The sequence below is a fragment of the Lepidochelys kempii genome, chromosome 18, assembly GCF_965140265.1.
Source record: "Lepidochelys kempii isolate rLepKem1 chromosome 18, rLepKem1.hap2, whole genome shotgun sequence".
In the NCBI taxonomy this organism is placed as follows: domain Eukaryota; kingdom Metazoa; phylum Chordata; order Testudines; family Cheloniidae; genus Lepidochelys; species Lepidochelys kempii.
Genome location: NC_133273.1, coordinates 20,418,746 through 20,435,581, shown reverse-complemented (window position 1 = coordinate 20,435,581; position 16,836 = coordinate 20,418,746).

Sequence of the window (16,836 nt, the reverse complement as noted above, 5' to 3'; positions counted from 1 at the left end):
GGAGTGCTAGTGGGGGGCCAAATGCCCACTGATTCACCCCTCTCCACACACACTGCGCCTCAGGTAGAGCGCACAGGCACCGAACGCAGCAGCCTGCCGGTGACCTGGTGTTCACCTTGGCCACTCGTGCTATAACACAGAGCGGTTTTGTTCCTCCCCTGAGTGGACGGCGTCCAAACAGCAAACGTTCAGTGAGGGCAGGAAGAGTGTTTGAAACAAATTCTTGGAGAAATAAATGTGAATTTACTTAACTTACCATGTCTCCTGCTTTCCCCCGCAGCCCCCCTCCCCTTTTTCCTTCCGCCTGCCGCTTCTCAATGCCATCCCTCTAGTATCTAAGTCACTCTTTACCCTCACACGACACCTCTCGTTCATGCAGTCCCAGGCCTAGATCTTTATTTTTTCTCTCTCTCTCTCTCTCTCTCTCTCTCTCTCTCTCTCCTTTCCCTCCTCCTAGCCCAGATTACTCTGCATGTGAAACTATTTTCCCCATTGAGTCTATAAAATAGTCAATTGTGCAGGTCTCTCCTTCTGATATTTTTATATCCTCAGAATAGGCTAAAACAAAGTGAAGCAAAGGAGCTGAGGTGACTACAGAAAACAAACGTGAACAGAAATGTTTGGTTCCCTTGTCCTTTTCCTTCAGTGGAACCAGGACTTTAGAGTTGCCAGCTCCACTGATTTTATTACAAGCCTCACAATATTTGGTGGGTCCCTAGAAGTGCTGGTTGCCGGAGTCCTGGGATTACATGAGACTTGCAGCTTTCACTTAAAAATAAAAGGATCTTCTAACTCTCGTGGTTGAAAATCAGTTTGAAAACTGGAACTTCGAAGTCTGAAAATCCAGAAGGTAAATAAAAAGAACCCAGTGTTCTTCTTTAAAATTGCGATTTTTGTTAAAGCTATTCTCTTGATTTGGGGAAATTTTATCTTCCTGCAGAAGAGAGTCCTCTCCTGAGATTAGGGACCTTATGCACTCAATGCTGTACATACACAAGGTAAAAGAAACTTCCTACTCCAAAGACCCTAAATAGGGAAGACCCACAAAGGAGGGAGAAAGAAGCAACATGCAGGCAGAAGATTGGAGAATGGAGGCAGAGAGAGATTAAGTGTTATGCCTGGGTCAGAGAGAAGGTACGTGGTAAGGGAAGGAATTGAAGCCACAGCTCCTGAGCTACAGCCCAGCACCATAACAAGGCCATCCTTCCTCTCGGTTTGCTGTTTTGTGGCAAAAAATAGAAAATAAAGCCAGTCTCATAAATATTCTCCTTGCATCAGAAGAATCCACAGCTTCCTGGTTGAGCAATTCTATGCCACCCACTCTCCACAGGATATTCCAAAGGGAAAGGGGATGTAGCCCAGTTACCCCTATGCCCCACAATGCCCATTAATCACCAGCTGTTGGGGGAGGCCCCATGGGGCCATGGCAGACAACAGGCTGCCCTAACTTTCCTTGGGGGCAGTCCCAGGAAGCAGGGAGCTTAAAGACCACTTTGCCCCTACTCCTCCCTGGTCTTGCACTGAACACAGCATGGCCACTCCAGATACCTAGCCCTATATACTTAAAATGCTTCTGGCTTGCTTAAAACATTAGGAGGCTGTAAATCACAGGTAAGTCAGGGAGTCTCCACCACCCCCTCACTCTTATGAGTTTTATGCTGGTGGTGCCCTGTCCATTAATGTAACCCATAGGCCTTCAACAGGTGAGACACACACACACACACACACACTTACAGTATGGCAAAGCTTGCCAGCAATTAGTCACATCAACTACCCAGGAAAATAGACTCAAGCACCGTTTCCTGCTTTTCCCCCTTGGAACAGCTGTGGAAAACACACCCTTTATTCACCCTTTATTCTACCTCTATTTTGGGCCTTAAATGGAGGTTTTAAAAATCCACAGGGGCAGAAAACAGCAACACCCCCACTTCAGTCTTTTTTTTTTTTTAATCATCTCCTTTAGCTGAGTGACCCGAGTTCTCTAAGTGGATTATTATTATTTTTTTTTAAGGCAAGAATGATCCCCACAGACAAATGACCAATACGTTACTGGCTTGTGCGCTTGTGGTGGTAACTGCATTCAAGAGTACACTATTTGGGACCACCAAATAGCAAAGGAACCCCCTACCCTTGGACTGCACAGAAAGGATTAAACACACTATGATTTGGTCACACAAATATCTTTTGCACAGCAGCCATGTTCAGACTATTCTGCCGGTTGCCATTAGGGATGGTATGTTTTATTAATACTTTATATTAAACTTTAATACAGTGATTACAAAGGAGAAAAATGTCAGTTCACATTAAGGAGGTATTAAAGAGTTTGGCAGAAATCCTTATTTTGAAAGGGGCATTTATCAGGTATGCAAAGGCATATCAGAGCATTTTTAGATTGGATGCTCAGAAATGGTTCAGTAGGATTATTAATGGCAACAGGAAACGATTATCTTTTGCTATTCTCCCACCTTTTGCCCAGCTCATCTATTTGGATAGCCCATAAACAGCTTGAGGCAGGGACTTACTAGGTGTATGTACAGCGCCAGGCGCAATGAGGCTGTGACTTCCATTACTGTAATGATCATCATGGAGAGATCAAGCTAACGACTGGCAATTCTCCAAAGGTCTGGAGATCTGAAGTCAATTTGGCTAAACTCAAAAATTAGTGAAAAAAAGTCTTGGGTTTGACATACAGGGCTGGAGACCTCACCAATGTCTCTTGGGAATTTCCACTTTCTGCTGCCATGCTCACTCATTCTCCATATGGAAAAAGTGTCTAGATTTTAATTAAAAGTTTTAACCTTTCCATAGATTTTTCAGACTGTCCCATACAATAGCAAAGAAGGTTTAATGTAATTTCTATAGGACCCTGTTAAACAGGGATTGAAATGTACTGGTTCTTTTCACATAGGCCACCAAATGGTAATGACATGTGGTCACTGTTGATCTCAGTAGATCCAAACTACTGGCTTAGAGATGGGAAGTTCAGTATCATGTTACTAATGATCTGAGCCAAGTTGCTTGCCTTCCCCTATCCCTATCCCAAAGCTTCCTAAAGGAGGAAGTTCTCCAGAGGAGCATGTTTCCATTGGAAAATGCTGATTTGTCAAAAGTGAAACATGACAATTGACAAAAAAGTTTGTTTCAAAAGAAAAATGTTGAGAGAAGATCTACAGCGCCTTTGCAGACAAAACATTCAATTGTCTAGTTCGGAATGACCTTTCATGCAAAATCTATTATATATAAAAAGTCAAAATCAGAAGAAAACATTTCAGTTTCATCAAAAGGAAACATCTAAATTGACTCAAAGAGATTCCCCCCCACACTCCCGTTTTCTGAATTTGATTGAAATGGAATGAAACCCAAAACATTCAGACTTGCAGCATTCCCCATAAAAATGAAATATCTGGTTCCCACCCCAGATCTGCTTCCTAATACTCAGGCTAGTTTTTAAAAAGGAAAAAAGGATCTGTTTCAGAGTAGCATCTCAGCCTCACTGTGTTAACTCCCCCTTTCCCTCCCACCCCCTTTCACGATATACTAACCAGACCCAAGGCCCTTCAAAGCCCTGGAATGAGCTTGTGCCTCTTCAATGGCATCAGTAGAAGAGCGAAAGTTAATTTCTTACAGAAAAAAGGAGACATCTTGCGTCCTTGGAGGATGGTTTGAATCTCATCCTGGACCCAGTAGATCCAAAAGATGGAGCAAATGGCAGCCCTGAGAGAGTCTGACAGCAGCCACAGGGAAACATTATCTCATGCCTTTTTTAGGGACTGTTTAGTGTAAGAAGTAGCAGGAACAGTTAGTGGAAACAGACTCCTGTCAGTGCTGCAGCCACTGTTTGCTTCTGTGATCCCGAGCAGATGTGTCCTTATCTCAGGCAGTAGAATGGCCATGTAGGGACCCTCACAATGGAATTATAACCTCTCAAGTGCTGGTGCAACATACGCACTCAGGGAGCCTGGAAGTTTCACTCAAGGAGAAGCAGGCCTGCATAGGGCAGTGCACCCCCAAGCCCAGCCTAATGGTCTGTGGTGCCCCAAGCAAGAATGGGGTCCCAGCCAGTTGCCAGGGGATAAAAATGATCATGCCATTCATTGCCTTCCCCACTCCAGTCCCTGTGATGGAAGGGGAGATTGGGCCATCCTGTGAGTTACTTGCAAGGATGCAGAGAGCTCCCCGGTACAGGCCCTGGACAGCCACAGGCTTCAGCTGGGAACTGAATGGCTTTGAGAACAGCAAAAGAAATAAAGCCTTGCGCATTGACTTGCATTTCCCAACAGTGCGATCCACTAGCTCTTGGCCACCCACCCAGCCTGCAAAACATTGACACCCAGGAGTCCTGAATAACAGGTTCTTGCTCTGACCACTACTTCACATCTGCTCTCTATGGGCCAGATTGTACCTTTAGGTGCAGACCCAAAAAGGGGAGATACATACTCTTCATTGCCCCTGGAGGCCCCGTGCCTCATAGACACCCCTCTGCGTCACAATTCCTGCTCTGCTTCTCCAGTACTCATGTGAGGTCATAATTTCCTCCTGGCTTACCCCTGCAGCAGGTTACAACATTGGCCTGAGTAGCCGAGAGCAATGAGTGTGAGAAGAGCGGAGCCAAGGATCCATTCATTCCCCATCCGTTCCTTGGAGGGCGTGAGCAGCCCCATTTACTCCTAGGCACATCGAGCTAAGGTATGCGTAGGGTAGGCTAGCCCATGCAGGGCATGAGGAACGGAGTTTCACTCCCTCTGACTGCCATTCTCCAGAGCGCAGTCCGAGGAACAATCTAACTCTAGGCTCATGACCGCAGGAGGAGACCGTATGGAATGGTTGATTTGGGGGGTGACTAAATTAAGAGTTGAGCGATTTGGCTTTGAAGCGAAGGCTTGAATAAAACCTTCGGAAGGGGATGGAGCAGGGAGGATGGCTTCTCAGTGGAAACCCTGGTATCTGAACTCACTCAAAGTTTCGAGTTAAAGTTAAAAGGAAGTCATGTTAGCAGCGGGCTCGTCTATCCCACCTGTGCCTGCCAAGCAGTATTTCAAGCTTCCTTGCGTTGTGTTTTTTATTTAATTTTCCAGCGAACACACTCTTTTATCATCCGGAACCATGAAAGTAAATTAAGAAGAAATGGTTTTCTTTCAATTAGGCTCACAGTTGCTTTGAGTAACTGCCTATAATTCTATTTAATGAAAAAATAAAATCATTATTCCACTTCTCCCAGTGCTCTGTGACAAGCGCACAGACGGGCCCCATTAGCGGGTACCGTAGATTTATTTAATTAGAAAAATATTTTGTTTTCTCCAATTCTTAAAAAAGGAAAAGAAAAACCCTCCAGGCACAAAATTAATCAAATCTGTTACCTAGTGCTTAATAACTTATAAACTACAGGCATCTATCAATCTATAGGTTTGTTTTCCCCACTGTTTTAGTATTTACATCCTAGTACAATGAACAGGCTGTTGTCTTAAATGTTCTGTTTCTTCTTTGCAATCCCAATCCATGAAACAGACAAGACCAGAGATCAAAGGATATGCTCAAGGTCCCACATTTGGATCCAGGATGGAATCTATCATTGGAACAGGACTAAGTTGAGGATAATGTCTGACAGAAGAGAGGGGGCCACCTTGGAGGATTCAGATCCGGCTACTGATTTCAAACACCCACAAAGGTCTGATCGTTGTGTACCCAGCTCATGGTTATTCTCTGCTTCCCCCATTTGCAGTAGCCACCTGCCTCTCATCTCACACCTAAAATGTAAGCTGTTTGGGGCAAGGGCTTGTTTGGGCTGTGTCTAGAACAGTGGGATTGAGCCTCTAAGCACGATCACAATAGAGAGGAATGAAGACAAGCATGTGGTTTGGGCCAAGGAAGGAAGGAAGGAAAAAAGAAAAATGTTGATGTTTACTTCTCTTTAATCTCCTCTTCTTTTGACTGCTGGGAAAGGAGCGTGTGTGCGCGGTGTGCTGGGGGGCAGGTTATAACAGCTGCTCCCTGCTCTGGAAGGCTGCATGTGAAGGGTCAGCAGTGCTGCAACTGGTGGCCAGAAGAAGGAAGTGGCCATAGCACAGTCCTGCCTCTAGGAACAAGGAGGACACGTCAAAGGGTGTCGCAGTGGTTGTCTGTCAGACCAGGAGCATTGGTGAACAACCCCAAAGGCAACGACTGCCTAGTTGGGTTTCTAACAAGGGCATGTGTGTACAGAGGCCAGCTCTCTGGTGGAGTTGGGGTGACGCAGATGAGTAGCCAGTGCAACTAAATTAGATTCTTTATTCAAGCAGACTCCCAAAGGGTCTGATCCAAAGCCCAGTGAAATCAATGGGAGTCCATAGTGCTCCCACCATCTCGTTTTTTCTCCTTGTCCTCACTCCTTCCTATAGCTCCCTCTGGTGTTCTTCTGGATGTACTCACACCTCTGCTCAAGTGGCAGGGAAGAGGAGGGCATAAGGGCCCAATCCCACAAACTCTTACTGCTTTATTTAGCATATAGTGCTTCTTGAAACCAAGTGTTTGCAGGATTAGCTCCAGAACTGGTTGAGTAAATACGTTGCTTTGGAAGTCTCCACACCAGCCAGCTGGGATACCACAAGCGGTTTATTAGCAACGCCAACCAAGGGCTAGAGCCCCATTGTGGTAAGCACTGCACAGGCTCAAGGAAAAGACTACCCCAAAGACAATATCAGGCCAAGAGAAAAAAGCAGCAAGGGCAAACAATTACACTTCTAGGAACAAAAGATCCAGGCTGATTGGCTCATCAAGATGGCCCCTGCTAAAGTGCTAACAAGAGAAAGAAAACACCAGGGTGGATTCTATAGCAAAGCTGCCTCTGGCTTTGTGCTAGGTGCCAGAGGGGCTTTCTCCTGGTATTTACAGGCTACTGGAAACAATCCACTGAGCACCTTTATCAGCGTCTCATCTCTTTTCTTAAATGATTATTCTATTTGCTGAAGCATAAATGCCCTTGAAGATGAAGTTTAAACTGGGATGCTGAACCCCTGAGCTGTCGTTTCATGCCTTTACATTAAAATAGAGACACTCACTCCAGGTTCGGTATCAAAGGAAACGTTCAGCAGCACTGACTACGTGGGCTGATCAAGAACATGTAGAAGGTAGCGTGGGATGCGCTCTGGGCACCGGATGCCGTTCTGGAGGGCACCACACCTCGCAAGGAAGTGTTGTGGGCCACTGACTGAGGAAACAACACACACCAGGCCAGAGTCTCGGCTAATATAAACCAGAGACGCTCCCTTGACTTGCACATTGGCCTCAGTGGGCTGCTTGGATTTCCCCCAGATGAGGATCAGCTTTGTACCTTCTTGCATGATGCAGGAAAGTCTCCATTTCTCAGCATTTAGCTGACTCTTTATCTAGCGATAATACATTACAAAATGCAAATGGATGTGTCTAGATGAATTATATTCCTCTTCTTCCCACCCTTCATACATCATTTACCTTCTCAGAATGTAAATTCTTTGGCTCACAGGTCATCTTTGTCTATATGCATAGGGCAGGGCCTGGGCCTGACTGAGGACTCCGGGCATTACCCTAACATGAAGGTGCAATACTATTTTAATTTAGTGCTCGTGAAAGGTGCCAGCTTGTGAGCTATGGAAGCGAATGTCATCTGATCATTAACAAATCAGCAGCAACACACCTCGTGCCAGCCATGAGAGATTAGCCCTAGAACTGAGAGGGTAACTCAGCCGCCAAATCCATTCAGTTCTTAGCCTCTTCGTAGAGCTAAGGAGGCAACATGATACAGGCAAGAGGGCCGCAGACTGTGAGTCAGGGGATCTAAGTTTGCTTCCCAAGTCTACCACGAATGCAGCATGTGACCTTGGGCAAATCTCTGCATCTCGGTTTCCCCATCTGTACAGTGAGGATAATAAAACCCGCCTTTACAAAGTGGATGGACATCTTGGGATGAAAAGTGCTGTGTATTAGCACAGTGCTTGGGGGTGGGTTTCTTGTGACATTCAATTATACCTGCCCACAGTAGACCAAAGCCACCAGCTCATTACACAGATGCCAGTGAACAGCTACAACTGATCTTGAATGGATTCAAACTCCTAATGGTCTCAACAGAAGAGACCAAAATTAGGAGTCAGAGCCTGGACACACTGAAGTCAATGGCAAAGCTTCCTCTAGCTTGAACTGGACCAGGAGTTAACATTTACACTTCATTACAGACCCATGCCTCAGGCCCACTTAGGGTAGTATTCGGTTAATGGGAACGGGACACTTATGAATACAAAACTGGAGATCGCCTGCGTGTTCTTCAGAGATGTTCTGCACTGATCATCATAATTTACCTGTTCTTTGAAAGTGACAAAATACTGGCTGAATTTCTAGATCCTAATTCAGGACGAACCAGTTCACCTAGCACAAGTTCTCTGGAAACCTTCACCCAAATTCCAGACCACAACTGCTGTGAGGTGCATACAGTTCCGTTAAAAATGGAAAATAACAGGTGAAGAAGGGGTTGAGTCCCAGCAAACACTAGAAGCTGATATGATAAGAAATTCCATTATTATGATATTTCCCAACTGATTGGAAGTAGAAAAGAGTAGACATCCCACAAGAGGGCCTGATTTTCTGAAATTCTCCCCCCAGGCTACTCTGTGCACACACACACATACACGTACGTGGCTCAAGCCCATTGAGATACGCTTCGATGAGGAAGCCACGCTCCTGCTTGAGCTGAATTTGATCTGGGAAAATTCAGAGAGTCACCCCACACCGTGACCCATGTGAAACGAGAGAGAGAGATCAGAGCGGCAGGCCAGTGATGCCCCACAACACAGATTTAGAAGAGGACACAAAATAAATTAATTTCCAAGTTTGAAAAGAATTGGAGTCTCAGGTTTCCACGACAAACCGCTCTGTTCTGACCATCACATTTAGGCTCCCGCGACCAGCCATTTGGTGCAAATTCTGTGAGCAAAACTCCCAAGCCCCATAAGGTAACAGCTTTCTGCTTTTGTGCTGGCTCCAGCTTAGCCACACAAAGGAAAGATTCAGGATTTCCAAAGGTGACTATCCGTATAAACACAAACGGTGCATTGGTACCCTCTACTGGTAATGGTTTAGAATGACAGGAGGATGAAATTCAGAGAGAATTATTTACAGTACAATCCAGGCTTGAAAAGACCAGACAATCACTTTATCCCAAAGCTTTAGAGCTTGTTATTTAATTGTATAAATTCAGATCTCTTTTCACACACCATAAAACTAGGGTATATGAACTGGCATCAATTTTCTCCACCAGGAATTTATTCTCCACTTACCGTGGATTTACAGTGTCAATCAATTCACATACAAGAGATTTTTCTGTCCATTAAGGTATCTGTACTATACTCTCATTATGGTATCAAAGCACCTTATTTACCTGTATATGCAATGCCTGTATCTTTATTCCAGATATATAATCCCATAACACAATCCACTGAAAACAGTTAAGTACCAATTTGTTCTCAGAATTAATGTATTCAGTTGGCACGTTACAATGTGAGCATCTGGTGATATTACCCATTAGTTTAATGTTGCTTAAACTATTTATCCCATCACTTCTTCTGCGAATGTCCCATTTGAAATGCCTTTCCAGTAGCAAGAAGCAGAAACTGCACTATCCCCAAGCTTTGTGCTGTTGGGTTCTATTGTTATTTTTCATTTGTAATATGGTGGTGTCTAAGGATACTTTTTTCTTTCAATAGCAAAGTCACTTGGGTGCTCCTTTACATTCACACTCAGAACTCATGAGAGAGTTTTCCCTAGAATCCAGCATTCAGTTCTCCAGTTTGGGAACAGGTCATGATTCCAAAATGATTTATATCATTTAGACACTGCAAATGAAGCTGCCCTAGAGAAAAACCATCAGAAACCACTCTAATGCCACAACTCTTCAGACTGGCTGCTGCTCAGTGAGTAGCAACTCTCAGTCAGAGCCTGTGACCCCCCTCAGCTGCACTTACACTTACTAAAAGAGGGCACTTGGCAAAGTCCTGCAGTGACTTTCTCCTCACCCACGCACAGGTGCCTCCCCAGAACTCCATTGCTGCTGTGGCTGTGGAAGCCCTAGCTGAAATACGCACCCTGCCACCGGGAGCACCCTGGCGTGGATCCTTCAGCCGGAAGACGTAAGCCTGATCCTGGTAACAGCTGTGAACGGTGCACAGAAACGGGTGAAGAGGACTTTATCTTCTCATGTTCTGAGCATGGTGTTGCCTCCAGATGCCCCCAAAGGGCAAGACTGCTACTGAATGCAGTTCAATACACAGTCAGCCAATAGGGTCAAAATGGAGTAACACCAGGGTGCATTTGAGCCAATAATGTTGTGTAACATGTTACCTTTAATAACTTTTGCTATTTCCAAGGACTGAGTCACTAGTTTCATCTGGCACTCAAGCAAGCAGAATTCTTGAATCTGGTTTAAGCCTGCAGTGAAATGAACTTTGTGGGATTTGGCAACAGGCCCTAATGGACCGTGGCCCCTGTCAGATACCAAACCTCCCAGTCTAACGCCACGGTTCCTCTGCAGCCAAATGCTTTTACGCTATTGCAAACAAATATCTCCATCACCCCTTCATCACGTTAGTTCATTTGATCAAGAAACAAAGCCCTCTTGGCAAATTAACATGGAAAAATCTCCCAGGGCAACCGTTTATTCATTACATAAGCAACAGGGAGAGTTCCCATCTGGAGATCATTACCTAGCAAGAAGGTGACTAGAAGCATAAAGGCCCACAGGAAAGTTCTATCTAGTCTTCATCTGACTATGGAGGCAGGGTTTTTGAGTTTATTAATTCAATTATACAACCCATTCCAGATTTTACAGGAGATCCACTGCTTGCAAAGAAAGGACAGGTTGGGTGTTTTAGCTAGTTCTGTCAAGATGCTCAGCTGGAGTAAAAATGGGGTAGCTGCAGTGAGGTCCAAAGCCCTGATATAGATATATCTCCTCCTGGTCAGAAGCCCACTTAAAGATAACAAAGTAGAAACAATGAAAGAACAATTCCCAGCAAGTTAACAATGCCTAGAAATGGGAGACAAGGGAAATGTTGGCAAAGAAGGTCTCCACCTCAAGATTAAAACCAAACAGAACAAGCCTTACATGAATTCTTAGGATGAAGCATGGCTGGGGCCAGGAATTACATGTTCTGCTCTTCACTCTCACCTCCTTACTGCACACACAGTTGTGTATGTCCAAAACACAATTGCATGTGGGTTTGTGCACACACACCATACTGGATAGAATGTTTCAGACCAGTTGAACAATGTCAGACTCTATCTAGCAACTGCCCACAAAAGATAACAGACTAATACTGTCACAGTGGCCAGAGATTCCCCTTCAGCTCAGATTCTAGGGGGCCTAGAATTTTTAAAGACAAAACTTCCATGTTGTATCCCTGAAGATAGCCATGAAGAATATGTGGCCACTGCACGTAGCACATTGGTGGACCTGGTGTTGTTATACTTTGCATTAGGCAAAGCCTTTAGTCACAACAAGAAGAAATCCATGCAGGAAAAGTCACCTGTCTGAATTCCCTCTTTCCCACCAAGGAATATCAGTTCTCTAACTAACCACGCAGGGTCCAGGCCAGTAGGCACTCCACACTCAGAGTTTCCACTGAGGTCAGCTCCACATCAGGGGTAACAAAAGCACAATGAAACATCCAACACAAAAGATCCTTCTGCCCCATCTTGGGCTATTCTCATCCCATGCATGACACTCCATCTTCAGACACCCCCCAGCCTCAACAGTCCTTACATCAGACTCAAACACCCCTTCCTCAGGGCTGGGAAGGGAATCCAGACACACTCTCAGCTTTGGCTCAGGGACCCTGTACGGAGCAGTTAGGTCTGCTACTCAGCCACACTGCTGTTTGCCTGGGCCACTTCCTACCACCAAGCCCCTTGTGCAGCTTCCCTGCAGCCTGTGCTTAACACAGCCGCTCCTCTGGTCCCCAGGTCTCTGCAGTCTCCCTAGATCCTCCCAGCTCCTTCCTTCTCTGCTGGAACACGAACCTCTTAGGACAGCCTCTCTGTGCCCTGCCCCCTTTCCATGCCCCACCATGAGGTTTAATTCCATCCCTGGGGCCTTCTTCAGTTTTCCTTCCCAGAGAGAGAGCAGTCCTTACCTCCTTTCTCCTGGGTATCTCTACTGGCCCACCCCTCCGTAGCTTTCACTTCTTCTTTTGTGAAGAAGGCCCAGCTCCTGCCCAGCCAGGGGTAATAAATCAAGCCTGGCACCTGCAGGTGCAGCCAGGTGGGCTAATTGGGCTCTTACTTGACTGTTATCCTTTTGTTCCCCTGTGTGAGGTAGACACCTCATCACATACACACAGAAGAGCAATGCCAGGTAACCCGACAATGCCCTCTGCCTTAGTGTAGACTAAATGGGGGCACGTGGCACTACCAATGTGACCAAACTGGGTTAATTATTTCTCCTTCGTATTAAACCCATCCCCATTGTAATGATAATAGTAATAACAGCAACTAGAGCTGGTTGAAATTTTTCCTTTGAATATTTTGTATTAGAGATATGAAAAATGACCTCTTTTTTTTAAACAAACATTTGTGCAGAAAATACTTGTTTCTTTCTAAAATTTCCCTTTTTTGAGGGGGGAGGAGAGAAAAAAACCTGAAAAATCAAAATATTTTGGTTTGCAACTTTTCATTGAAACACTAGAAAATGTCTGCAAATAATATTTGCAAAAAATGCAAGTTGTTGGTATATTTCTTTCACAAATTTTCCCAGAAAATACCTTCCACAGGCAGATCTAATTGCTTCTCTCTTTTTTCAGATAAGGAAACTGAGGCAGAGACCTATATGACTAGCCCTAGGCCACATAGCACATTAGTGGCTGAGAAAGAAGCAGAAATCAGAAGTTTCTGGATAACAATCCCAACCCTGCCTCTTTCATAATTAGTCGCTTTCAGGGAGGAAAAAAGCCTCAAAGCTTTCCATCAAATAAACAAATTTCTTTGTTATTAAAGAGTCTAACTAGCCACTTTGTGACATTTCCCTTCCAGCTTTTATTTGGTCCCTATACCCCCCTGGATGTGACCCACAAGGAGGCATTACTGACCACCATTTTCAGAAGAGACTAATGAACTGGAAAGCTTTGATTGCTAGGTGCCCAACTTGAGAGACTGCAAAAGGCCCTGATTTGTGCAGCACACGTGCTCAGTCCTTTCTGAAAATCTGGCCCCTTTGAAGGGCAGGAAATGATTTTGGAAAATCTTGGCCCAAATTTCAGTGTTTATGTCTTATCCCAAAAGTGGCACTCCCGAGTGGGTACGTGCCTGCCCTCTTGGGCATTGGCTTAGCACTGACACACAGGGAAGAACACATCTGCCCAACCACTGCGTGCACATTCAGAAGAAGACCTATTCATCCCCTGTGCTCATATGTAGCAAGCCCTAGCAAATCAAGGCGGAATGTACCAGCTAAGCTCTTGGATTGATCAGGGTTTTCCAGGTGCAACCCTGGCATTGGCTGTGCTGTAAGATATCCCGGGCTATAGCCATTGAGAACGCGTTGATCTGCGGTGCTGCCATATTTGTGTACAGTAAGAGTCCTTAGGGGGATCAGGGTTCAATACCCCAATGGGAAGCTAGTGTTGTGTGAGGAGCACCTAGGACCTCTGGCTCTAAAAGCACAGACCTCGACGCCCTCAGCTACTACATGCAACTCCATTAGCCAAGGCTGTAACAGGCTCATCAATCTCCACATATGGCCCATTCACCAGGAGAGGGGGACGGAGCTCCACAATGAGTGGGTGTGGACTACACAGGCACACCCACTGTATCTAACATGATGCTGACTAGACCAGGCATCTCCTAGCAGTCTGCCAATCAAATGACAGCAGAAAGGACCAGCAACAGCATAGTTAACAGACAACTATCACTGAGGCCCAACGTCTCATGGTTCTATGGCCTGTCATCACAAAGCACCAAACTCCACCATGGCCTATTGATGGTTGTAAATGAACTGTTTGTTTTCCAACATGAAGAAGCAGGCCAGTTCCTCCTTAGATGCTGAGAAAGCCCTCTACCTACACAATCCCTGCTTGTAAAATGAAGCCCGAACCCCTGAGATGCATGTGTGTGTCTGTGGGTAATCCAGGTCTCCCAGCTCTAAGCACAGCGCTGTGTCTGGAAACGACGCTGGAAAAACATTCTCATCTGACTTCATTAATCTAACTCTTGCTCATGTATCAAAGTGTGGCACATTTTCTTGTAAAAATGATTAAGCTGCTAATTAAGCTGTTTATAACTTGTTTCCCCAGTTGCTAATGATAATTAACATGCAAATTAGCTGAGGGAGGAGAGGCACAGGGGTCCTTAGTTCATTACCAAGTTAATTACTGTTTGCATACTTAAACATTACAGTTATAAATGGTGGCATTTAATGTAATGGGCAAGATGATAATTATACCAACGACATTTTGAAAAGTCATTTCGCTGTGTGTTATTTTTTCTGGGTGATTAATGTTTCCATGCCTGATTGATAAACTTAGTTCAAACCAATATAAGTTGAGAACATCGTGTAACCAAATCAGTTATCCCCAACAGTCACCTGCTGTTGTATCCCCGTTTGGTTATAAAGTTGCAGCGTGGGGAAAGAGTGAGAGAAAAATGTTTGGAAGTGCAATATTGAAATGTAAGGAGTAACATAGGTTGATTAACACCAGTTTCTCACTCTCTGGTCTTGCAGTGCTCAAATGAGTGAGTGCCTTATTTTCAGAGGAGTTGAGTACCCAGTGTGGAGTTGTAAACATGAGCATTATTTATGTTGACAACAATGTCCAGAAGCCACACCTGAGTTTAGGGCCCCCTTGTGTGCTCACGAGTTCACACACACACATGAGTGTGCCCCAGAGAGCTTACTATCTGAATAAACAAGACAGGCAAAGGATGGTAGATATGAAAGATTATTCTCCCCATTTTGCAGATGGGGGAATGGAAGCACAGAGAGATTAACTGCCTTGCTAAAGGCCACACAAGAAGCCTGTGGCAGATACAGGAGTTAAACCCAGTCTTCCAAGCCCAAGCACAGTGCCTGAACCACAGAGCAAAACCTTCCTCTCCATTGACTTCCACTGGCGTTGTAGGTGCTCAGCAGTTCTGAAAATCAGGCCGAAGCTAGATAGATAAATGCCAGGTAAAAGGCTCTGAGGTTCAATTCATAAAAGTCCCTCAATGTCTGCATATTTCTCAGTCAGTGGGAGCAAGATTGGCCCAGAATTTCTCACGTCTGCAAAACTGGATGGGAAATGCCACTGGAACTGGTCAGATCATGACATTTCAAACAGGAATGTCTACACGCATAGATTTTAGAGCAGCGGGAATTGAAAGGAAGAAAGGAGTTGGGAGCAATGACTGTGGAGGGGCCAATCCATCTGTAATGCACTTTATGCTTCCCCGAAGCATTAGGTGAGTCATATCACACCACGGGACGACCCAGGCTTCCACACTCTGGATCATGTTGAAATGAAAAACTGACCTGAAGAGAGGGTTAATGGAATGGTCCATTCCACAGAGGCAAGGGAGGCTCAGAGAATTAGGTGCTCATTTTTTTCTTCTCAGCCTTGCTCCTGGAATGCAAAGTGGTTAGAGATGATCACTGATTATTGCCCAGGAACTAAAAATATTGCCCCTTGCCAAATATTCAGCGACTACATGCAACTGCATCAAATCAGCATGAGTGTCACTCAGCAGTTATCAGAGTCTGTGGAGACACTGGGACCAAACGAGGGGCCTTCTTCCAAGCTCAAACCCCACTCCTTACCCAGCTTGGATGAGAAGGGCTTCCTCCCTGCCTGGCTGGGAGCTCTGCTTTGCCCCTGTTAGCACTGGGAGGCAGGGAACTAATTAATGTATGCTGGTGCATCACTGTCCCCCATAGCTCCATCCCAAACAATGGCTGCACCAGCAAAGCCTTTGGGGTGACCCTCAGGGGCTTCTGCTGTTGTTTTTTAATCTCCATAATATTAATAAAAGGCTTACTTCTCTCTAACAGAGTAACCATAACTTTCTTGTAATCTTGTTCAAATGCTCTTACCAGTACATCCTTTCATCCCTTGCTTGGATCATATGCATTGTAATTGTAATTGGGCTAAAGACATGGGTTACTGGGCAGTTGCATAGAGAAATAGTAAGGTTTCAGAGTAACAGCCGTGTTAGTCTGTATTCTGAGCTGTAGCTCACGAAAGCTTATGCTCTAATAAATTGGTTAGTCTCTAAGGTGCCAGAAATAGTAAGGGGTTTCTGCTTTCCTTCTCCCCCACCCATCTATGTATAGCTATAGATATATATCAGTTTTGTTTCATGTGCTGACTCATTTGTGATTAAATATACATAAGGAACAGGAGTGCTGGGGTCAGCTGACAGGGCAAAAACAGGTGGTGGGAGCAGAGGACTTTGAATGGGACAAGTCATCCAGTAAAGACCACTCCTACCGGGCTTTACTGAAGTGTAAACAGCACAAAAAGTTTTAAAACATTGCAGAGAAATTGGGGTTGAGTCATGAAATAAGACTTCTCCTTTCTGTAACAGCTTTCAGCTGAGGATCTCAAAGCACTTCACAAACATTGATTGGGTCGCCTTTAAATGCCCCAGATCTGTATTGTTCTCCCTGATGTTCGGACGCATAACTTGGTGCACAGGGGTAAAGCAGATTTCCCAACAGCAACCAGCAAGTCAGTGGAAGAAAAAAGAAGAGCTGATCAAGACAAGGAACTTCCGATATTTCAACCTTTGGTTTTGTGCTGAAATGAAATGTTGAGTTTCGATTTTCCCAACAGAACATTTTGATTTCAGCAAAACCCCATTTTCTGA